The sequence below is a fragment of the Aquarana catesbeiana genome, linkage group LG02 (assembly GCF_042186555.1).
Source record: "Aquarana catesbeiana isolate 2022-GZ linkage group LG02, ASM4218655v1, whole genome shotgun sequence".
Taxonomy (NCBI): Eukaryota; Metazoa; Chordata; class Amphibia; order Anura; family Ranidae; genus Aquarana; species Aquarana catesbeiana.
Genome location: NC_133325.1, coordinates 680982218 through 681010170, shown reverse-complemented (window position 1 = coordinate 681010170; position 27953 = coordinate 680982218). Strand labels below are relative to the sequence as shown.

General features: G+C 41.1%; 1 long non-coding RNA gene across 1 annotated transcript in view; it reads left to right on the top strand.

The window, feature by feature from the left end:
* Window positions 1-20216: 20216 nt before the first annotated feature.
* The window catches only part of LOC141130066 (uncharacterized), a 104837-nt gene continuing 97100 nt past the window's right edge, over window positions 20217-27953 (top strand). The window contains exon 1 of the long non-coding RNA XR_012241973.1: window positions 20217-20343. This is a non-coding gene — a long non-coding RNA (uncharacterized lncRNA). The remainder of the gene's footprint in view (window positions 20344-27953) is intronic.

Below are 27953 nucleotides of genomic sequence, written 5' to 3'. Positions count from 1 at the left end.
GTAAGTCTCTCATAATGTTCTAATGTGCGATGCATACTAGCACATTATGATGTTAACTTGTGGGGGGAAAGTTTTTTCTCTTCTTTATTCTTTATATGTTGCCTCCAAAATGATCAGGTATTCCCTGCAAAAGGTATTCATATCTTTTTTTAGAGTTTTTCTATACTATCATGTGACCGCAAAGCTTGATCCCCTTTCATTGTGGTAGGTGTGACCCGGTTGGGCGTAATCATTCTTCCAGCTGACACTGGCATGGAGCTATGGATGCTGGCAGGATGACTTCAATACTGGATGGGATTAGCAGAAATTCAGTAGCATTATTGGCCATCCACAGACATAAAAAACTAGTTGGAGTTTTGCTGTCACGTAACCACAAAGTAAAACTTTAAAAACAAGGTATTAACATTGTGATTCATTAGACAATGTATGCAGGGAGTATCAGAACAATAGGGAGGCATCATTTAAAAGGTGGGCTATTGTGTAGCCTTTACTTCTATTTTAACTTTAAAAATGCGTTCTGAGCTAAAATGTTAGATTTGTAATGTTGTTTCCTGTTTTATATGTGTCTGACTTCCAGTTTTATATTAATTATTTCTATCCCCGCTTGTTGCTCCCAGGTTCCACCCGTACAATACAATATCTGCTATTTTTAATTTCAATTACAGCATTGCCTGACAGTGTAGTCTGGTATCAATACCGTGTCCAATTAGAACCCCAGTGCATCTGATTGATCAGACTATAGTCAATAAACACTGCAAACAATAAAGAGATAAGATTATTGCTGATAAAGTGTAACTCTGAATAAAACTCTTTTTTGTCATGCATAGATTGCAGAAAGGTTAGACCTAGTTTTTGTTACTGTCTGTGCCCCCATTGAGGAGATCACCCTGCTACTGTATTTGCACAGTTGACCATTCCCAGGTAAAGTAAAAAGTGATAAGAAATCCATAATTTTAGAGTTGTTCCTGACGCAAGGGATGAGGGGAAATCTTCCAATAGGGACATTTTTTTCTGGGGAAAACTGTGTAAGAGGGACATTCCCCTTGCCTGGTATATTTCCTCTAACTTTCTATTGCATCTCTGGAGCGGGGGGTGAAGGTTAATTTTTCCAATGGTACACAGACAGCAAAAAAAATATAACCCAATGGGGGTTTCAACGCCCTCATACTCTAATCTAACACAAAACAATTAAAACCTTTATAGATACATGTTAAGCAATAATACATAAAGGGGATTTTGTGAAATCTAGACGACTACTTTTAATTTATAGTTTAAAGGATAAGTTCACCTTTTGGAACATGTTCCACCTGTTTTTAGGGTGGAACATATAACATGTTCCTGACCTGCCGCCTCTAGTGACAGCAAGCCCACCCATCTGCGTCATTCATTCACAGACTTCTGTGAATGAGAGAACTACAAGTACCGGCAGTCTTTGTGGCTGCCGGCTTATAGTTCTCAATGAACTACCAGGACACTGTTGAGCGCTCTAGGTAGTTCCTTGTTTCTTCCTGCCATTGCATAACTGCCTGCTCATACAAGGTATGAGCAGACAGCTTACACTGACAGTCTGCAAGAGCCCTGCATTGCGCCGGCCATCTGCTGATCGCAGGTGCAAAGCTTTGCAGGCTTCAAGTAAAATAAATAAATAAATAAATGCACATTTTTTTACCTGCAAAAAGATGTGCATTTATTATTTTTTTTACAAAGGTGAACTTATCCTTTAAGATTTATTTTTAGGAAAATCCAGGAATAATGTGCATAGAGCTCTGTTTAAAGTGATTGTAAGGTCTTGTTTTTTTTTTCTTAAAAAATAACAAACATGTTATACTTACCTGCTCTCTGTAATGGTTTTGTACAGAGCAGCCCAGATCCTCCTCTTCTCGGGTCCCTCGTTGGTGCTCCTAGCCCCTCCCTCCTGTCGAGTGCCCCCACAGCAAACAGCTTGCTATGGGGACACCCAAGCCAAGCATTCAGACACAGAGCTGCGGTCGGCCCCACCTCCTCTCTCTCCTGATTGGCTAACTGAATTTGATTGACAGCAGTGGGAGCCAATGGTGCCACTGCCATAGGTGATGCTGCTGTGTCTCAGCCAATCAGGAGGGAAAGTCCCAGATGGCCGAGGCATTCATGCACATTGCTGGACAGAGATGGGGCTCAGGTAAGTATTAGGGGGGCTATGGAATAGAATAGAATGCATAGAATGCATTAAGTTAAAAAACCTTCTGCCTTTACAACCACTTTCAGTGCATATGCACCTTTCCTGTAGAAGTGGCCAGCTTCAACCATAAAACATGTAATTATTAAAAACTTTAATGTGTAACTACTAAAAAATACATCTGCTTTTACACCCTTTTGACAGTATTGTATTACCCAGCTAAGAGTAACTTTCTAACATTTTGAAATAGTCAAGTCAATGTAAGATTACAAGGTTGGTTCGTGACTGACTTTGTGAGTTAATATGTCACCCCAGAGAGTTTTAGTGAGCATGCTGGGTGTTTAGCTAAGGGCTATATGTCATAATTCGTTAGTCACATTGTTAAGGCTGCAAGGACTCACTATTGTATATTGAGCATAATTTACCATTAGACACAGTAAGTCTGCATCTATAGGCTGCAGAGGCATCAGCTACTTATTTTGGTAATGTTAATGTATATGGGCATTGCAGGTTAGAGCAGGAATTTTAGAAAGTGTATGCAGAAGGCCTACATGACTTGGTTTGCAGCAGAGCTGTGTTTTCAAACTGCAATATTTACCATGAGAGTGGAATTTGGGCTGGGCTGGCCAGAGAGTGTCTTCAAGACTAATACTGTAGGGGGGTGAAGTAGAGTTAGTTTAACATATGGTGAACTTTTCTGCCCAAACCATTTTTTTATTATAGCAAGGTCCCAGGCCTCCTTTAGTCTAATGAGAACCTCCAGAGTCAAGATCAGCTGACATCCTTCTGTATAGAGTGGGTTGCAAGGCATAGTGGGTGTAATGTAAGGTAGATTCATGGGTGCCAGACACTTCTTGAATGCAAAAGAGATTTATTTACTCTTGAACAGAACAGTGGGAGAGAGGGTTTAGGGTCAGGACACCCTTAGGTAGTTGCAATGTTAATTAGCAGACTCCAAGACTTCTACAGCCATGCAGGGAAAGGCATCCAGCAAGACACCACATCTGCATGTGTAGGAGCACTGTCTCCTATGGCAACAGTCTTAGAACAGTTCCTAACACAGATTGTAATAAACTGCTTTACTTTCATACAGTCACTTCTTGTGGACTCTCAGCCCACTGAGCTCCCAGTCTCTCTTACTAGACTTGCTGATCCACTGCCACTGAATCCCGTGAGCTCTTCAAATCTTCTTACTTTAGTATCTTCCTCAAGCGTCATCCCTGCTTCCCTGCTGTGTCTCTGGCTTGGCTCTCTCAAGCGTCACCCCATTAGCTGGGTCCCTGGCTTGGCACCTGCTGAAGTTTCCTGATTTTTCACCATCCCCGGTTGGTGAGAATACTGCTCAGGCCAGCAGAACTGTCACTTCTGGTTGGACTGCAGGTCGCAATCTCAACCCTACGATCCTCTCTTGCTTATGGATAGGCCCTCAGACAGTCTAGCAGCCAGATGGACAGGCCCAAACTCCGGCGTAGCAGCCCGGGCAGCACAACACACGTCCACCCAGACAGCCGTCCAGGTGGCACAGAACCCCAATCACCTGACCTCACCCAAATAAATAGGCTCTCCCAGCAGGCCAAGGGACCCAAGAAAATCCATGCCCATTGGCTGAGATACCCTATCTATTCTTCTGTCCTTGCAATGCCTTTGTCTTATCTAATGTCACCAGATACCAGTGACAGAAGAGAGAAGTGCAGCAATTCCAGACTTAGGGTGAAATCAATTGATCCCTAACAATTGGCCAAGGCAAATACACCTGGCAGGTAAATTTAAGAACAACCCTGCCTAAACATCAGGGTGCTACGTTATATTTCTGGGTCATTATTGTTTTATCTAGTTCATGTCATGGAAGCTTGGTGAAGTCATAGGGTATTTGAAAGCAATGTTCCTAGTCAAAGGACAGAAGACTAGTTTTAGGTATGACTTTACTTTTTTAGTAGGCCATGCTGCAGTAACCTAGTGTATTTGGTGTTACAGGCTCTATATACGGTTACTTGTTGGCACAAAATTCCCAAGGTTGTTTGGTGCTGCTGGGGGTTTATCATATGGGTATGCAGATACAAGCATGTTTTCTTCAATTTATGCCTTTGGTGCAGCTACTGTAGGTAGTTTGTTCTGTTTGTTTGGATCTGCATTTATGATATTTTATACCAGCTTGCATTTTTTAATGGTGGAATTAGGTTATTAGGGTTGAGTTGGCATCTGTGGGTATGCAACTGACTTATTTGTGAAGAACCATTGAAGGAACTTGCAGTGGTTGATTTTTTTAATTCAGTTTTGAATTCATTTATTAATTTGGTTTCTTCATACAGGTCAATAAGGATGCAATAGAGAAACACTTTTCATGTTACATACATATTTAGGGTTCTTTCAGACAGGCTGTAAGGATTGCTTTTCAGAGGGCAGTATAGCTGCGGCTGGCAGGTGATCAGCATATGCTACTGCCGCCTCCTTGTGCCTGTTTTTTTGTTGTTGTTTTTTACTTTTTTTCTTAAATGCTGAATGGCTACTTTACGTTGCTATCTGTCAAACTGCGCAGCCTGAGTTAAAAATTCTGTGGCGGAAAAGCAAACAATTGTGGCTACGGCATGTGTACATCCCTGTCAGGCTGTAATGTCAGGATTACAAGCAGTCGGTGGTCGGAGGGTAGTAAAACCATAGCTCGGCCACCTATTTTTACTGCCCTCCAGCTGCAAGTGTGAAGGAACACTTAGAGTATAAAATAAAATTTTGCAACATTCCCCACCCCCCACCCTCAAAACACCATGACACTTATCATAATTGTGGAGTTCTTTACTCCTCGGTCATAATCGCAGGGAGGGATTTAAAGATCATAATGGAGCACAAGTGCGGTGTCATCATCTAATCATGGTGTAGTCCATCGATTACTTCTTCCTGACCGACAACAGTAGGTCTGTACCTCCGTACAGACCTGGACAAGGGAAAGAGTCTGCAGATGCCGTTTTTTTGCATACTGATGCACTGATATGGGTTGCAATGTTTTTCTGGCATAAATGCAGTAAAATAATAAATGAACATTTTTTTCTTTAATTAATATGCTTACATTTATTGACTTTTTCCAAAAGTTGGACTATGCTTTTAAAACTGTGTTTCTTCTTTTTTAAGTGGGTAGCACAGTGGCTAAATGCTTAGCACTTCCGCCTAGCAGCACTAGGGTTGTCGGTTTGAATCCCAACCACCTTGCTTGAGGTGATTGAAGCCATATTAAAGCATTTGCAACAAAAACAATTGAGTACTGCTTGGACTTTAAAGAAGATGACAAGCCCGAAAGATTGTTCTGGAAAATTGTATGTTAGTGAAAATAAAAGAAGTATCAAAGACAGTACTCCATTGTTTCAATCCCAACCACAACATGGAGTTTGCATGTTCTCCATGTGCCTTCATGGGTTTCCTCCCACACTCTAAAAACATGCTGGTAGGTTTATTGACTCCTGTCTAAATTGGCCCTCATATGTATGAATGTGAGATGGGGAGCTTAGATTGTAAGCTTCTGGAGGGCAGGCACTGATGTGAATGTACAATATGCTGTGTAAATTGTTGGTGTAATATATGTTGTAAATGACTGTAATAAATATAATTAAAGGGTTCGTAAACCCTCCTGTTTTTTCACCTTAATGCATCCCAGCCTCCCCCGTTTTACTTACCTGAGCCCCTTCATCTGTTTGGCGGGTACGCACTGTCCCTCTCTCCATGGAGTCCCTGCTCTTGATTGGATAGATTGATAGCAGCGCAGCCATTGGCTCCCACTGCTGTCAATCAAATCCAATGACGCAGGGGGCGGGGCCGAGTCCGACATTTGTGTCTGTGGACACAAATGCTGGACTCGGGAGCGTGCCCGCAAGGTAACCCCCCAGGATAGTGCTTCTCTTAGGGGGTTATCTGATGTGGGGAGGAGCCACAAGAGCTGCCGGGGGGACCCCAGGAGAGGATGTTCGGGGCCACTCTGTGCAAAACAAGCTGCACAGTGGAAATAAGTATGACATGTTTGTTATTAAAAAAAAAACGATCCTTTACAATCACTTTAATACTTTGTTTATCATATCACAACAAAGAGACATTTAAAGTGTGACTCCATATTTATAAAGAAAAAACAGAAAACCCTGCATACATAGTCCCCTGCATACATTGTGCCCAGAATTTAGCAACCTTTAACTTTACCTAATAAGAAATCAATTGTTGGGCAGAAAGAGAACCAATCACCTGAGTGGATGACATTTCTGGTGAAATTGTCACAATTTGCATGACTACGAATAAAAAACATAATTTCAGTTTGCCACATCATTTAAATGTGGCTTTATTCTATATGGCCTGTCAAATAGAAATGATCTGTTAAAGCAGAGTTCCAGCCTGTAAAAAAAAAAAAAAATTAAAAGTCAACAGCTAAAAAATTCTGTAACTGCTAACTTTTAATATAAGGACATTTACCTGTCCAGGGATCCTGCAATGCAAAAGGCACCCCAAGCCGTTTCATCCAAACGTGCCAGTGGAGGGGGGGAGGGTGCAAACAAGCGGACCTCCCCTTTTAGGTGGAGCTCAGCTTTAAGTATAGTAATCTGTACTATATTTATCTTACCTTTGCATATCTGCCTTTTGCCTTATAAAACAAACCCATTTTTTAAATTTATTTCAGCCCCAAGAAAACCACATGCACTTTCCCAGAGCATCTTCTGGAATGAATGTGCTATCTGAACAATGTGTATATTCTACAAGTACTGCCATTAGGAATTGTAATCATACAAGTGACTATGTTCAATATTGTAAGCATTTTAAAACAACACAAAGCTGTCTTCAAAGAGGTAATGCATGATTCAAGGACTTTGCAGAAAACAGGCGATTTATTTGTGATTCACAAAAGTCACACATTAGCATACTTAAGCTTTGAGAACATCTCAGATTTGTATTTTCAATGCAGTTTATTCCTGAAATGTTGTGAGCCTTTCTAATTAGTTGTGAAATGCATGTCTCTTAATGGCTGGACATGTCTCTTGTATTTATATCACTTTTAATGAGGAGAACTAACTATTTCCCATGCATAATGTAGCTAGAAAGAGCACATCCTTTCTCCGTATCAATTTTCCTTCTGCTGACTGGTTGTATTTATTATAAACATAGTTTTAATGAATAATGCATATCTCTTCTTGGTTTTACCCCATGTGGCCTCCTCACAATATAACCAAGGATGTATGAAACTAAATCTATCTATCTATCTATCTATCTATCTATCTATCTATCTATCTATCTATCTATCTATCTATCTATCTATCTATCTATCTATCTAGAAATGTAATACTTCATAGCTTATCAGTTCTTTAATTAGTTGTGTGCATTTGTTTTCTTTTTTAAGCCTTTGTTTTACCTAGGGATTTTCTTTGTTTTTGCTTTGTTTTACCTAGGGATTTTACCAGTAACACACTTCCTGTCCTAGTGAAACAATATCTAGGTTCCATTTACACTATCCATATGCTAAAACAATCCTTTTTAGCATATGGGCTAACATCCATTGTGTACCTTATTTATTAATTTTATTGTGAAAAATGGACAGCGACCTCAGGTACGCTGCTTACGTGCCTTGTGGATAAATGCAGCACATCTGCGTTTTTCCACAATGCAATGCAACCCACATGAAGGCAGTGATGCAGTGGGAACAGCACACATAGAAAACAATTGTTTTCTATGTGCCCTTGAGGGGACTGACATTGATCAAATGCACAAAAACACCAGTCGCTGCACATAGTATGAATGGTTCCTTACTCACTGTTCTGTATCTGTACAGAACATCTCCCCCTCCTCATCTTGATAACATGGAGGGGAGGTTTTCTGTAGTCCACAAAGGTGATCTGTGCAGGGCTGATAATATTGTGCACAGGAAGTTATCAGCTTATTGGATTTCTGGCAGTATCAACAGGTATTTTTTTGCACTTATCGAGCAAATGTAACAAGTCATTTTCAATGATCTATTTAACATAGCAAAAGGGAGCAAATAAGAGAAGTTAGTTGTTGGGTTTTACATACACTTTAATACCACTGCAGGCATTTTTTGCATGATCTAAAAATGTTCCTAACTGGCAAACGCTTTTTTTTCTCCAAAATATTTTAAAACCACTTTCCGCCCAAGGTACGTCATATGACGTCATGGACTTTGAGTGGGGATATCTGAATGATGCCTGCAGCTACAGGTATCATCCAGATATCATCGTTTTCAGCTGGCAATTCTGTGCACTGTTAGAACAATCTTAGTGGCAGTTCAGCTGCTTGATCATTCTTACAGGTGGCGGGAGGGGACATCCCCCCTCCCGCCGCCCTCCGGTCCTTCTACAGGCTCGCCCCTGCGATCGACAAGCCGGAGACCAAATCGGTCACTGCTGGAAGTTGAGCATAGAGATTTCTGGTGATCAGATGGTCCCCAGTCATCTCTATGAACCTCGGGGGCCTGGGTGCGATGTTGTGATGTAATACCTGGAAAGGCCCCAGATAGACCCCAGATCTCTCCATAAAGAGGACCTGTCACACACTATTACAAGGAATGTTTACATTCCTTATTGTTGTGAGTGTGGTATGGAATCTTAATAATACATATGGGGAATTTAAATTAAGATCCCAGTGGGTTTTTTTTTCCAGTGCCCTCAACCTCACGATAAAATTGTGAACTTTGTTCAGATAATCAATAACATACCACAATAATTTCCTGAGTTCGTTAATCTATGGGGAATTCTTACCAATGTATAAATATCTCCCAATAAAATTAATAAATAAATAATTTGACTTTATTAATTTACAAGTATAGTTACACAATTTCATACAGAACCGGGATTTCTGGTGATTAATATTTCATACACTTTATCAAAAACATCAACACGGCAATAAAACAATTTTTCTTAATATTGTACAAATAACTCAGGGGAGCCCAAATGGCTAGGTTAAAAAAAATATTTGCGGTAATCGTGCCTTATATTCAAAAACACAATATCCCCTGTTGTTCTGAAACAGTCCTCTGAATTTCTCCAGATAACTCCTGCATATCCTAAGAAGACCTATTTATCTTGGGACAACACATGCTATATAGATATTTTTATGTAGATATAGTCACGATTTATATGTCTTTTATAACAATGATAGGTATCTTAACACAATTCTTAAGATGTTCTATATCAAAATATCATATCTTTAAGTTATGACAGAGTACTCAATGGGTCAGTAGATACTAAAATCATAATTGTATCTATGACCTGGAATATAATATAGAATTTGAATTACTTATAATCATGTGTATTTTAAGATACCACTGAGTAGACAGGATTTAAATGTTTTCCTAACGTTTTTGAAATGAACTTTGGACAGGTTCAATGACGATTTAGATAAGAGTTTAGCTGTGCAAACAATTCCTGGAGTTTAGACAATGGGTTCCATTAGATATCAGCATAGATGGTATGATTTTCAATAAACAATTGTCCTACCCAAATAACCAAAATGTAATAATTCCTTTTAGGCACATATTCATTATAGATTGTCCATAGACTTGTGACTGGTGTATAATTAACCTTGCATCTCTGCCATTGTCTAGGGAAAAGCTGAGTCAACATTCGGTTCTTACTATGGAGGCGATCTCCCCCTTTTAAACAATGGGGTTATTTACCCTAGCTTTCCTTGAATCAAAGGCTTTGTTATCTGGATCTTAAAACACAAATTTGTCAGCTGATTTCGTGTAAGGGGGCATCATTGTTCAGGTTACTCTGTTTCAACCTAAGTTTTGTATCTTGCCCTCAGCTCTCCATTGGATAGGATAATTTAATCAACCTTTTCTGTTGCGGGGGATGCTCTCCTGGAATGACGACTCCTTAACCGATGGCTACATGAATTATGAAAGTTTTGATGTATCTCGGCCATGACATTGTGAATAAAAGTGATAAAAAAATTAAAGAGAAAGTGTAAAAATAAAAAAATTTAAGTAAAATAAAGAATAAAAAAAGAATTTTTAAGCGCCCCCATCCCCGCATGCTCGCACGCAGAAGTGAATGCATATGTAAGTCAGGCCCACATATATAAACAACGTTCAAATCACACATGTCAGGTATCGACACGTGCATTAGAGCTAGAGCAAAAATTCTAGACCTCCTCTGTAACACTAAACATTAAAAAAAAAAATTAAAACATTGCCTATGGGGATTTTTAAGTACCAAAGTTTGGCGCCATTCCACGAGTGTGTGGATATCTGTTTACTTGGCGTAACATAATCTTTCACATTATACAAAAAATTGGGCTAACTTTACTATTTTGTTATTTTTAATTCATGGAACTGTTTGTTCCCCCCAAAAAAACACGTTTGAAATATCGCTGCGCAAATACTGTGTGACACACAATAAGTTGTAACAACTGCCATTTTATTCCCTAGGGTCTCTGCTAAAAATATATATATAATGTTTGGGGGTTCTGAGTAATTTTCTAGAAAAAACATTATGATTTTTACCTGTAGGAGCGAAGTGACATATTTGGCCCTGATGCAAAGTGGTTAATAGTACAAAAGTAAGTAAGTTCATTTATCTTGCCATTGTCCTGAACGATTGGAGGGGTTGTTAACACCTATAGCCGGGCTTTAAATGCAGTGACCCTTAACAACCAATCAGATTTCCATTTACAGCATTCATAGATCTGTAAAATGAATTTGGTTTGGTTGCCATGGGATACTGTACTTTATTCTTTATCAAATTTAAATCAATTTCTCTAGGGGTGGAGTGACACATTACTGGATTTTTGAGCTGTTCAGCAAAGATTCACATTGCATTGTCTTATACAGGGAGCCACTGAAACATACCGATGCAAACAAGGAGATATACATGAAATCAAAAAAACAAAAACAAAAAATATTTTCAGATAAATATTCTTGCACTACAATATGAATTCTTGGTGACATGCAGTATAATTTCCCTTTAAGACCTTATCAGCTAAATTCAGGCTTTGTTGCTGGTAAACATGACTGGCAGTTAATCATTACTCTAATTAATAATAGAGGGTTCAGTTTCTGTAAAAGTCATTCTAATTGTCCTCTTGCAATTTCCTATCACAAAGTCCATTGGCGCCATTGATTACAAAACTCAATTCAGCAAGCTGGAAAAATTCATTAAAATGTTAATGTCTGAAGATTTTTGAAGAAGACAAAAAGTCGTTCACAAACTGCTAGAAAAATAAGGATGTCTACAAAGGACGTTTTCAAAGTGATGCCAAAAGTCTGTTGTGTAATTCACAGTGCCTAGAAGAACTAACTGTTTGCATTTAATAGGCTTTTCCATGTTTACTTGAAATGTAAACCACAACAGAGAAAAAAAAAACATTGTATAGCATAAAACAAAGGACCAACTTATAGGCAGTGTTGTAACCCTTATTATATCACACAAATAAAATGATTATATACCAGGCACAGTCTGTTTTCTTGCAATCACTCCAACAATCCAGCGTTAGTGAAAAAGTGGTTCTCCAAATGGGTCAGCTATGTTCTTTTTCACAAACAGTCTTGTCTCTAAAAAGGTATGGTGCCCCATTCTTACTGTTAATATTAGTCCTATCCTGGACTTCAAGTTTCTTTTATGATGCACCATACATTTGTGCTCAATCCACTCTTAAATTGGTAGTAAACTCTGTACTACCACTTTTACCTACAGGTAAGCCTATAATAAGGCTTACCTGTAGGTACTGTGAATATCTCCTTTTTTTACCACCAGCAGTTTACAATTGCTTTAAAAGTCTAAAAGTTGATCTGTCCTGCCACTGGCAGAGATTTCACAGCGTTCTGCTGGTGAAGGATTTCAGCTGCCATGTCACCCACTCTTGGGTCACGTGTTTTACCTGCTCTTTCTTTTGTGGTATTCACCTGTAAGCAGTAATGGCTCTTCAAAGTGGTAAATGAGAAGAGGATAATGCAGGATTCCATTATAAAACTAGTAATTTATTGCACTTTTTTTAACGACTCTAAAGTATAACATTCACAGGTCCAGATCACAAGTCTCAAACTGGGTTTCATCTTTTTAAGCTTCTTCAGGATTATTTAAATTTGGATCCACAACTGAGCCAAAAGATGACCAAAAACCCTATATAAAACATTTAACAGTTTTTAGGGACTCTGATAGTGAGATGTGTTTGAGCTCCCATGTCTTTTCAACAGCCTTAGCAATTACAACAGGGTGTAAAGCCTAGTACACTGTCAGAAAATGACTACTAGACATTTGGCAGAAATGCGCATGCGTGCAGAATGGCTAATAGAAATGTGCATGTGCACCAAATTCTCGGCAGAATGGTGACTAGGCACACGCATGCGTATAGGAATGCGCACAGGTACGCACTCAATGCAGGTTGGCGCCAGATGAACTATTTAAAGGAACTCCTGATAATGTTTTAGTGCTGACTGGTCTTTCAGCTGTTCCCTGTGTCCTGCTATTACTCTGCCTGTTTCCCTTTTTGCTGACTTGGCTTGCCTCTGACCTGAACTTGGATCCTGCTTCTGCTCTGTTGCCAGTTCCTGATCCCAGCTCCGTTCTTGAACATGTCCCTGTCTTATGATTCGGTACCTCGCTGCCCTCCTGCTGCTGACCTCAGCTATCCCTGTGACCATGCTGCTGTTCCCGGCTCTGCTCTCACATTTGGTTTAAGTGTCTATCTGGCTGTCATCTGTATCAGTTCTGCTCATTACAGTGAGTTACTGTTTCAAGCTTGCTGGAAGCTCTAACAAGCATTGCATCTAGAACCCGCAGCCTGTATGGAGTGCCTGTTTAACTTTGGCTGAATTTCATGCACAGCTACTGTTCCTGACCTGATGTTCTGCCAGCCTGCCAGGGTCTGCATCTCCTGCTTCAAGCACTCTTACCAACACCTGCCAGCACTCCTGTTCCTCCTGTCCCTCGGTACCCTCTGTTCCACCTTCATCGGGACCTGGGCTGGAGATTCAAGAGGGGGCCTACCTCGTCATTTCAGTCTCTGATCAGGTACGTGATTAACACACAGTTTTTTTTCATTCAACCCAGCAGGCTGAACGAAAAAAAAAACGAGAAGCTCGGGAGTAGCTCGCTGTACTAGCTATGCAATATTAGTACAGCAATCTCTCCACTGAGCTATTGTGTTCTGACAGGAGGGCAGCCCCCTCCAGAACACACCGGTCAGTGCTCAAAGCCATTGGCTGATTTGACAGAAGTCGGACATTCTGCCGTACAGGCTGCTGTACGCACGGGCTGTATTTTGGCTGGTGTCAATGGGCCTCAGGATCTCGTCACGGTATCTCTGTGCATTCAAAATGCCATCAATAAAATGCACCTGTGTTCGTTGTCCATAGCATACGCTTGGCCATACCATAACCCCACCGCCACCATGAGCCACTTGATCCTCAACATTGACATCAGCAAACCGCTCACCCACACAATGCCATACACGCTGTCTGCCATCTGCCCTGTACAGTGAAAACCGGGATTCATCCGTGAAGAGAACACCTCTCCAAAGTGCCAGACGCCATCGAATGTGAGCATTTGCCCACTCAAGTCAGTCACGACGACAAACTGCAGTCAGGTCGATGAGTGCAACTAGCATGCTGATGAGCTTCCCTGAAATGGTTTCTGACAGTTTGTGCAGAAAGTCTTTGGTTATGCAGCTGTCCGGATGGCTAGTCTCAGACGATCTTGGAGGTAAAGATGCTGGATGTGGAGGTCCTGGGCTGGTGTGGTTACACGTGATCTGCAGTTATGAGGCTGTTTGGATGTACTGCCAAATTCTCTGAAACTCCCTTGGAGACGGCTTATGGTAGAGAAATGAACATTCAATTCAAGGGCAACAGCTCTGGTGAACATTCCTGCAGTCAGCATGCCAATTGTACGCTCCCTCAAAACTTGCGACATTTGTGGCATTGTGCTGTGCGATAAAACTGCACATTTTAGAGCGGCCTTTTATTGTGGCCAGCCTAAGGCACACCTGTGCAATAATCATGCTGTCTAATCAGCATCTTGATATGCCACACCTGTGAGATGGATGGATTATCTCAGCAAAGAAGAAGTGCTCAATAACACAGATTTAGACAGATTTGTGAACAATATTTGAGAGAAATAGGCCTTTTGTGTACATAGAAAAAGTCATAGATCTTTGCATTCAGCTCATGATAAATATGGGCAAACACAAAAGTATTGCGTTTATAATTTTTCTCAGTGTAGAGTCCAGCCTTACATTAGTCCAGCCTGGATGAATGTAACTAGGGATGGTCCGAACAATCCCCGGTTTGGTTCGCACCAGAACATGTGAACAGGCAAAAAAGTTTGAGCGAACATGTGAACCTTATTAAAGTTTATGGGACATGACTTTAAAAAATCAAATGGGGACATGTATCAATGCAAAAAAAGTTTTTAAAACAACCGTTTTTTCAGGAGCAGTGATTTTATTAATGCTTAAAGTGAAACAATAAAAATGAAATATTCCTTTAAAGATCTTTCCTGGGGGGTCCCCTTAGTCTGCTTGTAAAATGGCACATCTGTGTGAAAATTCTAAAGCAAAGGCATGATTGAAGTTGGATGGACATCGCGGGACACTTTTTTTCTTTTTTAAAAAAGGAATTGTCAAAAACTGTCTATTGTGGTTTTTACTTTTTGACACATTTTTAGGTGAATGGGTAGGGGTACAATGTACCCGATACCCATTCACATGGGGGGGGGGCGGGATCTGGGGGCACCCCTTGTTAAAGGGGGGTTCCAGATTCCGATAAGCCCCCCACCCACAGACCCTGACAACCAATGGCCAGGGTTGTCGGGAAGAGGTCCTTGTCCCCATCAACATGGGGACAAGGTGCTTTGGGGGGGACCCCAAAGCACCCTCCCCATATTGAGGGCATGTGACCTGGTATGGTTCAGAAGAGGGGGGCGCTCACTCATCCCCCATCCTGTCCTCCAGGCTGCATGCTCGGATAAGGGGCTGGTATAGATTTTGGGGGACCCACACCAATTTCCCCTTAAGATCCATTTTTTAAGGGAACCCCAAAGCACCTTTCCCATGTTGAGGGCAAGTGGCCTGGTATGGCTCGGGGGAGGGCTTGCTTGCCCTCCCCTTTCCTGGCCTGCCAGGCTGCTTGCTCAGATAAGGCGCTGGTATGGATTTTGGGGGGACCCCACACTGTTTTTTTTTATTTTGGCATTGAGTTCCCCTCAAAAATTTATACCAGACCAAAAGGGCCTGGTATGGATTTTGGGGAGGGACCCCATGCTGTTTTTTTCCTAATTCTGTCTAAAGGGTTTCCCTAACCACTTCAAGGCACTGTATTATATACTGTACACTGACTGCACTGTATATATATATATATATATATATATATATATACACTGCCTGCACTGTATATACTGACTACACTGTGTATATATATATATATATATATTTATATTAATACACTGCCTGCACTTCACTTACTAACCTGCCTAATCTAACTCAAGTTCTCTCAATCTCCACGTATCACACTACATACGGCCGCCATGTAAGCAGCCTTATATTGTGTGCGGCGTGGACTTAGCCCCCTGAGCCATGATTGGCCAAAGGCACCCTGCCTACATGTATGTGATCCGGCTATCCTGGGTAGGGGCTGCCCCAGCTGTGCTGCTATTCGCTCCAGCACATGCCAATCAGCGAGTCCAGGCCAATCCTTTATGGCCGGGACCCACTGATTGGCTGAGCGAATGACAGAAGAGAGCACTGTGTTGGTAAACAGGCAGCGAAGATGTGCTTTTTTTTTTCTCCATGCAAAGCCGGGAGTAAAAACCAGCACATTGCTTAGTGAAAACACCACACAGTAAACATTGTTAGGCACACCATTTGATTGCCCCTAAATGTTAACCCAGTGCATTTAACTATTATGCCCCGTACACACGGTCGGATTTTCCGATGGAAAATGTCCGATCGGAGCGTGTTGTCGGAAATTCCGACCGTGTGTAGGCTCCATCGGACATTTTCCATCGGATTTTCTGACACACAAAGTTTGAGAGCAGGATATAAAATTTTCCGACAACAAAATCCGTTGTCGGAAATTCCGATCGTGTGTACACAAATCCGACGCACAAAGTGCCACGCATGCTCAGAATAAATAAAGAGATGAAAGCTATTGGCCACTGCCCCGTTTATAGTCCCGACGTACGTGTTTTACGTCACCGCGTTCAGAACGATCGGATTTTCCGACAACTTTGTGTGACCGTGTGTATGCAAGACAAGTTTGAGCCAACATCCGTCGGAAAAAATCCTAGGATTTTGTTGTCGGAATGTCTGAACAAAGTCCGACCGTGTGTACGGGGCATTATTCTTTATTTTGTAAAAAAGAAAGGAGACGAGAAAGTGGCTACAAGGGTGTGTTCAGAGGGCGGTGATAAATGGGGAGTACTCAGAATGGTCAGGGGTGGGTAGTGGGGTCCCTCAGGGTTCTGTGCTGGGACCAATCCTATTTAATTTGTTTATAAACGACCCGCAGGATGGGATAAACAGTTCAATCTCTGTATTTGCAGACGATACTAAGCTAAGCAGGGCAATAACTTCTCCGCAGGATGTGGAAACCTTGCAAAAAGACCTGAACAAATTAATGGGGTGGGCGACTACATGGCAAATGAGGTTCAATGTAGAAAAATGTAAAATAATGCATTTGGGTGGCAAAAATATGAATGCAATCTATATGGTGGGAGAACCTCTGGGGGAATCTAGGATGGAAAAGGACCTGGGGGTCCTAGTAGATGATAGGCTCAGCAATGGCATGCAATGCCAAGCTGCTGCTAATAAAGCAAACAGAATATTGGCATGCATTAAAAGGGGGATCAACTCCAGAGATAAAACGATAATTCTCCCGCTCTACAAGACTCTGGTCCGGCCGCAGCTGGAGTATGCTGTCCAGTTCTGGGCACCAGTCCTCAGGAGGGATGTACTGGAAATGGAGCGAGTACAAAGAAGGGCAACAAAGCTAATAAAGGGTCTGGAGGATCTTAGTTATGAGGAAAGGTTGCGAGCGCTGAACTTATTCTCTCTGGAGAAGAGACACTTGAGAGGGGATAGGATTTCAATTTACAAATACTGTACTGGTGACCCCACAATAGGGATAAAACTTTTTCGCAGAAGAGAGTTTAATAAGACTCGTGGCCACTCATTACAATTAGAAGAAAAGAGGTTTAACCTTAAACTACGTAGAGGGTTCTTTACTGTAAGAGCGGCAAGGATGTGGAATTCCCTTCCACAGGCGGTGGTCTCAGCGGGGAGCATTGATAGCTTCAAGAAACTATTAGATAATCACCTGAATGACCGCAACATACAGGGATATGTAATGTAATACTGACATATAATCACACACATAGGTTGGACTTGATGGACTTGTGTCTTTTTTCAACCTCACCTACTATGAAACTATGAAAGTGAATATTCATTACATTAATGATATGTAGTTATATAAATCATACCACTAAAGTATGGGGGTCAACATTAACATATCATTGGTTGACAAGTGACAGTGCATTTTATTAGCACTGATCACTGTATTAGTGTCACTGGAGATGTTAGTGACAGTTAGCCACTTCCCACCCAGTTTCAGTTAGTGTCAGATTTTTTGTCGCACTATCGCAGTCCCACTATAAGTTCGCCGCCATTACTAGTATATAAAAAAAATACAGTATATATACCATTGTTTGTAGACACTATAACTTTCACGCAAACCAATTAATATACACTTATTGGGATTTTTTTTTACTAAAGACATGTAGCAGAATAGATTTTGGCCTAAATTTATGATGAAATTAGATTTTTTACATTTTTTTATTGGATATGTTATATGGCAGTAAGTAAAACAATATTGTTTTTTTTTTTTAAAAACTTTTTTCCTTTATATAATAAAAAATAAAAAACACAGTGGTGACCAAATATCACCAAAAGAATTTTATATTTGGATACAGCGTTGCATGACTGCACAATTGGCATTTAAAGTAGCACAGTACTGAATAGCAAAAAATAGCCTGGTGATGAAGGGATAAAAGCTTCCAGAGCTTAAAAAAAAAATAGTGCTATAATAAACAACTTTAAAAATAATTTGGTTTGCTATATGCCATCTATATGCCAGGTGTACAAAACTTGTATGTTAAGGTGGGTTGTTTTTACTATTGCAGATCACTTGATATTCATATATACAATTGTTGTTATCATTATTATTATCAATGCCTTAAATATAATCATTATCATAGCTTAAAATACTGATATGTGGCTTTTTAAAAAATGTTTTTTTAGAGAATTTGCAATGCTCAAGGGTATACACTGACAAACGTAGCAGCAAACTTGGTGCACACAACTCGTGCTCCTATCAAGAATGTTTGAAGACGCTGGCAGTGATTTATCGGAAAGGGCAGGAACCTAAGGGACAGCTAAATATAGAAATAAGTCAACAGTTGAAAGGAGCAGGTACTTTGCCGGCAGGCAGAAGTGATGTCTTTTTGAAATGTCTGCATGCTGTCACAGTATGACATGTCTTCGGCTTGTCAGTCTGTCATGAGGTTCTGATACATTACACATTTTATTTCTTAACATAGGAGAAAACATTGTGGTTGAAAGTGGCTGAGGTCATTCTGCACAACCTGCACATGTTCACAGTTCAATTTCATGAGTATTTACCTCTGTCCTTGCATTGTAACATTAGACACACTCATGCTTTCTGCCTCCAGTCTGTGACACTTTCAGGGGATAGATGAACAAAAATAATGCAGTTTAAGGAGACATTGGGGCTGATTTACTAAAACTGGAGAGTACAAAATCTGGTGCAGCTGTGCATGGTAGCCAATCAGCTTCTAACTTTAGCATGTCCAATAAGCTTTGACAAAAAAACCTGGAAGCTGATTGGTTTCTATGCAGAGCTGCCTTTGATTTTGCACTCTCCAGTTTTAGTAAATCAACCCCATTATCTCTTCAGTTAATCATACACAGCATTGTAAGATACACTTAAACAACTAACCATTAGTGTGTAGGCTGGCTGCAGTTTTTGTTCTCTTGCAAAGCTAGAGACACAGATTGAATCTTCACCATCTGACACTTCTGGGTGTGTCGGATGCCTGTCTCTCCCAGCCAGGATTGCCAACCACCAGTAAATTTACTGACAGTTTGTAAAAATCAGTGATTTTTTTACAACTGCCAGTAAATATCAGGGGCTGATAATTTCATACTGTGTTGACTTAAGCGTAAATCAAGCAAATTACTTTGTTATAGGTATTGTCAGTTTCCATATCATGTTTATACTGTTTAAATATTCACTGTGTTAGTTTTCAATAGGAGTTCTGTAATTTCTCAGGTTACCAGTAAAAAAAGAAAAAAATGTGCTCCGCCAGTAAAATTTCCATGTTTTGTCAGTAAAAAATGCTGCGGGAGGTTGGCAACCCTGCTCCCTGCTATTATTGTATATTGTATTATTGAAACAAAAAGCCTTGCACCAAAACTTAATTCCTTTTGTGAATGAATAAAACTAAAATAACTGTTCCCCTGAAAGTGTATAAAAAGAAACTTTAAGTGAACAGAAAAAATTAAGGGGGCGCCAGTGGTACTAAAGTGTTACCAACTAAGATAGAGCATCTGCGGTACCATACAAAAATAAAAAACTGTTACAACCGCATACATCAAATACATTAAAGTTCAAAGTGCTAAATCATAATGTGAATTATAAACCAGGTTTTAATTAAAAGTCCTTTAAACAGTCCATATATTCTTCAGTGATGTTTCTTCAATATAAAATATTGTGAAAAAACCATCACCACCTTGCAATGTATCCAAACACACACCCAATATGCTCAATAGGATGTCCTAATCACCAGACAGCCATGACCTCTTTACTTAAAAAGACGGTCAAATTGCGCTTAAATAGTAAGGTCTTGGAACTTGCTTAAATTTTCTTAGGGATATATCAAGAGACTTGTCTTTCTATCCTCCTCTCCACTGTGGTAACCCAATAAAAATAAGAGCGGGAGGGATCCGATAGCGTAATATTGTTTATTACAAAGCTTAAAATCAAATAACAAAGTGCCTTTTTACATATGTAGGTGCCTTTTCCCAGCACTGAGAATAGCCCGCATACACGCTGGAAGGAACCGTACACCACCCAACTCACGCTCCAGGTTCACAATGGGAGGCGGTCCGGGAGAGGACAGTGCTGGATCCTTGGACAGGTAAGTGTCCCTTTATTAAAACTCATCAGCTACAGTATACAGCTGCAAATTAAAGAAATCCCTTGGGGACCTTCAGATACTAGAACTAGTATCCCCTATATTACCTTTCTGGGGACAACCCAAAATTTGGGATTTTCATTTACATTCAATGATGATGGTAAACAGGACAAATGTAGAGGGTGAATCTCCTTAACAGTGACACAGACAGGAATAAAAAAAAAACTGGCAAGTGTTCTAATCCCTCTGCACTCTATCTAAGACAAAAACAAAGTTTTGCCTTTAGTTATACTTTAAGCGCCTCTTCTCCAGAGTGTATAACTGTTGTTTATGTAAACAGTTCTCATGGCTTGGGTCCTCCATCACCCTTATTACTTTTATTGCCCTTTGCTGAATTCTTTCCTAAGCATTGCTGACCAATATTGAACTGCATAATTAGGATGAGGCTGAACCAGTGTTTTGGTAGAATTATTCATCAATCTAGCTTTGATAGATGTGACTTGGCTTTGCATGCTAATGCCAAGTCTGTGATCCGCAAGTACCCCATTACTGATTCTTAAAAGGGGAGCCTCTCTTAATAAGTATTTTGCATGTGTATTTTTTTTTATCACCTAAGTGCATAACTTTACATTTCACAATATTGAAACTTATCTGCCATGTACTGTGCTGCCCATCCCTTAATTTATCTAGGTTACTGGGACTAAACTGGGCATGCAGGTGGCCCAGAGCTTCCTAGTAACCATGGATGCTGCTGCCTGATGGCTTGTTTCAAATGGTCCATTATTAAGCTACAGTAATAACATTAACATCACAGAAAATAGGTATAACACCTGTAACACAACATTGTAATCATGAAGCAGATCCAGTGCCACACAGTCTCATTGGCCATCAGTACTAGCCACTCTCAGCAAGCTCATTGGGTGCACATAACATGAACAAATAAAAAACCTAACAAGGAGAGTCACCTCTTATTAAATTCTCCTGAACCTCATACATATTTGTGTGTTAAAAACCTGTTACACAAAGCAAGATTATTAAAAAGATGTTTGGAACCACTATTCACCTGGAATTGCCATGGACGATGCTGCATAACAAAAAATCACCAGATGTATAATAATAACCTATTGTGCTTGTCTGCTACCTAGAGCAAAGGCTCCACTTCACAGTTAATTAGAGTGTTTTCCTACGCAAAACCTTTCATTCAGCCTTGGTTGTATTTATTATTCTGAAAAGTCAGTATTATGGAAAGGTAGTGGTGTTAAAAAAGCACTTATGAGCTTTACCATTTTTTTTTATTGTTTATTTTTTACGTATGACTTTGTCATGGTCTGTCTACCTGGGTGTGTGACAGGGTTGTATCCTTGCCCTATACACCATGAAGTTAAAGTGGTGTTCCGGCCGAAATGATACATTTTAAATAAAAATACCCCTATAATACACAAGCTTAATGTATTCTAGTAAAGTTAGCCTGTAAACCAAGGTCTGTTTTGTTAGTTTATAGCCGTAGTGTTATTTTATAAACTTATAGCAGGCCGTGGCCATCTTAAGTGTGGGCATCTGAAGCCAGACTGTATTTCTTCCTGGGTCTCACTATGCAGATCTTGCACATGCTCAGTGCAGCACAAGTAGTGTAATAGGTTTCAGGTCAGGTTTCCATAGCAACGGCAGTGTCAGAGGAAGTTGCCGCCCCTTCCCAGAAGGCATTGCAAACAGGAAATGATACGATGGGCCATGGCAAGGGAGGAGGAAGTGAAAAATGAATACAGCAGATATACAGTAGGTGCTGAGAAAAAAAATAAAAATATATCCAATTCGTTTACAGTGCACAATTTAGTGAGGGATGCTGAAGAGTTGTAAAAGTGAGTGGAATTCCACTTTAAGCGGTATGAATACCCTTCTATATTTGGGCAACACTTCCCTATTAGGCCACATATGTCATAGGGTATAGCAATATTTTGCCCTATATAACAGCAAGGCATTAAAAGTGGGATCCCCATTGGATTCTACATTTTTAGACTGCTTCATCAGCTCCCCGATTAACCACTTCCATACCGGGCCTTTTCTGTAACGTTTTGCTTACAAGTTTAAATTAGTATTTTTTGCTAGAAAATTACTCAGAACCCCCAAACATTATATATGTTTTTTTAGCAGAGACCCTAGGGAATAAAATGGCAGTCACTGCAACTTTTTATGTCACACGATATTTGCGTAACAATTTTTTTAACGCTTTTTTTGGGGGGAAAACAAACAGTTTAGTTAATTAAAAAATAACAAAACAGTAAAGTTAGCCCAATTTTTTTGTATAATGTGAAAGATGATGTTACGTCGAGTAAATAGATACCTAACATGTCATGCTTTAAAATTGCGCACACTTGTTGAATGGCACCAAACTTTGGTACTTAAAAATCTCCATAGGGTCGCTTTAAAATCTTTTACAGGTTACCAGTTTAGAGGTAAAGAGGAGGTCTTGGGCTAGAATTGTTGCTCTTACTCTAATGCATGTGGCGATACCTCACATGTGTGATTTGAATGTCAATTACATTTGTGGGCACGACTTACGTATGCGCTCACTTCCGTGCGCAAACACGCGGGGACAGGGCGATTTAAAAAATTTTTCTTTTTACCTAAATTTTTTTATTTTTACACTTTCTCTTTACATTTTTTTTTGATCATTTTTATTTCTATTACAAGGAATGTAAACATCCCTTGTAATAGGAATGGTGTGTGACAGGTCCTCTTTACGGAGAGATCTGGATGTTTAAAAGACCAGGCTGAAAAGACTGAGATAAAAAAAAAAAAATGAACGATCTTTCTTTCCAGCCGAGTCATTGGCATTGTTCACTTCTTCCGGGCGTGCACTACTTTATAATGTCGTGCCCGGGTCTCCGATTGTTATAGAGATGACTGGGGACCATCAGGTCACCGGAAATCTGTATATTCAATGTCCAGCGGCGGCGGATTCCTTCTCTCTGATCACACAGGCAAGCCAGTAGAAGCACTGGAGGGCGGTGGGAGGGGGATGTCCCCTCTCGCCGCCTGTAAGAACGATCAAGCGGCTGAGCAGCGATATGATTGTTCTTATGGTGCACAGAATCGACGACTATGAAAGGCATCATTCAGATATTCCCACTGAAGATCAAAAACGTTGTATGACGTCCATGGGCTGGAAATGGTTAAAACTGTTATAGCGCATGTTTGCACACATTAGTGCCCTATATACTACTCCAACAGCAAGAGTTAAAGCAAATGGCCTCCTGTCGAACGCCTTCCATATCAGCAACGGTACCCGTCAGGGATGCCCTCTGTCCCCCCTAATTTTTGTCCTGTCTCTTGAACCCCTCCTCAACAGAATAAGAGCCAACCCTGATATTCAGGGTATTCCCATAAACCGCAGGGAATTTAAGGTTGCTGCTTTTGCAGACGACATACTATTATCACTACAATCACCTCGCACATCCCTTCCCAATCTGTTGAAAGACATTAACCACTTCGGAACATTGTCCAATTTTAAGATTAACTACTCTAAATCCCAGGCCCTCAATGTCTCTCTCCCACCATCAGAAGTCGCGCATTGCCAGGCTTCGTTCCCATTTCAGTGGGGAAAAGATTATATTACTTACCTAGGCATTAAAATCCCCCGACATCTAACAGAGCTCTATGATCTCAACTTTCTTAATGCCTTGACGAAAATCCAAACAGACCTTCAAAGCTGGAATACCCTGAACGTTTCTTGGTTTGGTCGCTCGGCATTGATAAAGATGATAATCCTTCCCCGTCTTCTGTATTTCATGCAAACGATCCCAATCCACCTGCCCCCATCTTTCTTTTTGGCCTATAAAAAAGCCTGTTCAAAATTTATCTGGAAAAGCGCCCCCCCCCGCATCAAATACACAAAGCTGACATGCTCCAAAACGAAAGGGGGGATTGCTTTGCCAGATCTACATAAGTATTACTTGGCTTGCCATCTCTCTAGAGTGGTCAACTGGAAAACCCATAAGCTAAGCAAACTATGGACCATTTTGGAAAATGCCTCTAGTACTATACCCTTGCACACCCTAACATGGGTTCCAATACAACACTACCCCCACGCAGTCAAAACACATCCGCTTATATATTCATCATTGCGAGCTTTTTCCACAGCAAGGAACTTATACCACATAGCTTCAACACCAGGACCGTTGACCCCCCTGCGGGCCAACCCCGAATTTCCTCCTGGAGAATCAAACTCTTTCCTAACACAAGAATGGCCACACGACGATATCTATGCCCGTCATTTTTTTGCTGACGGGAGGTTACGTACATATAACGAATTAAAAGCCATCTCACGCACAAAAGAATTCCCCTTTTGGTCTTACAGACAGCTAAGACACTTCTTCACATCGACCAACACAAACGACCTCTGGACAAGACCACTTACCCCATTCGAAACACTGTACTCTCAGCCCACTCCACAAGGACACTTAATTTTCACGATTTATTCCTTCCTCCAGGATGACCCGCTTCTCCCGCAGACGGAAACCTCAAGACTATCCTGGGGGAGAGACCTACAAATCAATTTTTCTGATGACGACTGGGAATCTATCCTTACATATGCTCATAAGGGGTCTATGAATGTAGCAATTCAAGAGAACGGGTACAAAATTGCCACAAAATGGTATAGAACCCCCGCTCGATTACACCACTTTTCGCCCTCCATCCCCAACAATTGCTGGAGGTGCAATAAGGCAATAGGAAATATGTTACACATCTGGTGGGAATGCCTATTAATTCAACCATTTTGGAAAGAGGTACACTCTGTTATTACACAGGTAACAACCTATTCTTTAGACTTTAACCCGGCCCAATATCTCCTCCATCATTCAACCTTGTCCAAAAAAGTTTACCACAAATCACTCGCAATGCACATGGTAAATGCCGCTAGAATGTGTATTCCCGCACACTGGCGCTCAACTAATTCCCCGACCATAACAGAATGGTTAACCAGGGTTGCAAGGATCGAGGAGATGGAGGAACCCATTCATATATCCCAAGACCGTATCCAAAAATTCACTGCCATATGGGCTTGTTGGTCCCATTTCAAAACCACTGATCACTATAAATCTTTCTTTCCGTCCTAAACACCCTCCCCTTTATAGCCTAACACCCATGACCCCCATGATTTGGGGGGGCGCTCGCGGGGCCTGGGCTGAGGGGCGGTCCCCCCTCTGTCTCCCTCCATCTGCCCTCCTCGCTTTATCTATTATCTTTTCTTTTCTTCCCTTCTTCCCCTATGCCTCCCCCCCAACCCCTGTCTCTTTGTTTTAACAATCCCTCCTTACCCACACTTATATTTTTTCTTTTTTTTTATTTCTTGAATTTGGGGCCACACCCCACGCATGATCGTCATAACATGCAAAATCCTCCACTATCAGACACTCAAACCTGTATCCTTATATGTAATATACTCAAGGAACAGGACAGACACTGGACCTTCCTGTACCAAATACACTGGAACATTTTTATTACAGTATTAGCAACAATGGTACAGTTCTTGCTACCAAGTTTGCCCCCTCTTATGTGCATACTTCAATGATTACATTTGCACTTTGTAAACCCAAACGTGTTATAACAATAACCATTATGATGTATCCTTGTCCAATGAGTGTACTGTATGATTCTTTTTGATACTCTTTTGATGTATTGTACTTGCTATCTTAACCCTTTTTCAATAAAATCTTTTTTGTGGAAAAAAAAAAAAAACTGTTATAGCGACTTCCATTCCGGCGCCACATGAGGAGGAGGTATATATATCCCGCCACACTCCTCACAAATCCTGCTATTCAAACCCGCTTGTGCCTCGGGGAAACCCCCTTCTTCCCCGCTACCTTGGGGATCACACGCTTCAGCGGTGCCCACCACGATACCCCCGGCAGGAGAAACGGCCACAGCCAAAGCCAAAATGGCGACCGCTCCATGTTTAACAGAGACACTACAGTCTCCCACAGTATCAGGAGCAACGGCCACAGATCCTGCCTCCCCTGCCGGCATAGCACAAGCAGTAGTTACCTTACTGGGCCCCACTCTGACTGCTGCAGTGAATGGGGCTGGAGAAGCTGCATATAGAATTACAGGCACAAACTCAGAGGCTCTCACACATGGAAGACAGGTTCTCATCGCTGGAAGATAAATCCACTGCCAACTCTGCTGTGCTAGCACGCATTACCGCTGCAAACAAGGGACATATGGGACAAGCTCGACAATTTGGAAAATCGCTCGAGAAGGAACAATTTACGCATAATTGGGCTACCAGAGTCCATTTCCAATACCCAGCTCACGAATATCTGCGCTAAAATTATTCCTGAACACATACCCTGCACTACTGAACGTTCCCATCACATTGATCAGTACTCAAAAAGTTGCGCCAAACCTCGACATGTCATTGTCAAATATCTCAACTATGCTGACAAAAATGCCATTATGCAGAAATTTCACCGTACACATTCCCTGTCAGTTGATGGCGCAAACCTGCTACTCTTTGCAGACTATTCAATGGAGTAATGAAACAATGTAAGGCATTCTCTTCGATCTGCAGGACTCTATACAACAACCAAGTTAGATTCTCCCTCGCCTACCCAGCAATCCTGCACATCCAAATGCACACAGGGGAACACCTTACTTTCACCTCCCCAGAAGAAGCGGAACAATACATTAATTCCTCTGGCACTGAAATGGAACACATCAACTCTGCAGAGTGCTCCTCCTCAACTTCTGCTACTCGTTCCTCCGCACTACCTAAGCAACAACGCAGCTCAACCAAGCCTCCATACAAACCCAGTCGATTTACTCCCCAGGAAAATCCATCCGGAAATCGCTGACAGACTTTGGAGACTCTCTATCATTGAATCTACATAGGAGAAGGGTAGTATTAATCCCCTGCTCTCCCCCCCCCTTTTATCTCTGTTTTTGTTTGAACTCTCTGTTGCATTCTATGGATTAACCCACTGCGCTACTCATACTGTATATGGTTATTAGCTAGATGTTTCTCTTACAACTAGGATAAATTATTATCTGCACCTGTGGTTACCTTTAAGGTTCCTGCTGCTAGCAACTCCCTTCCTGAGGTGACCCTTAAGATGAACACTCGCTCTCCAGAACCTATCCCTCCACCTAGCTCTGATCGGTCCCCCCTTATCCCTACTCCTCTGACCATCCCTCCCTGATACCCATTACCTGTACCTCCCATCCCCCCTCCCTCCCTGAAGCTCATGCTTCATACATAGGAGAGGAGCTAGAGACTGGTGGGAGCTCTGCCAAGCAGTTAAACCTCCTGTGGAAAAAAGTACTTCCTGTCCATTAGTTGGCTTCTTCACCTGACTTCTGTTTTGATGTTTTTTGTTATTTTAGTTCTGGATATGTGATAATCGTATTTACCTGTTCTGTACCTATACCCTCAAGAGACCTACAATACTTTGATGACTCACAGATTGATGACGCAATGCCTGAAGGGAGGCTTTATTCCAAGCCTCCAACTCACTACCTTCCTATACACCAGACATGGCCTCTTCAACCAATGGGAATCACCTAAAGATTGTCTCATGGAACGTTAAAGTGCTTCGTTCTCCAAGTAAGCGCAT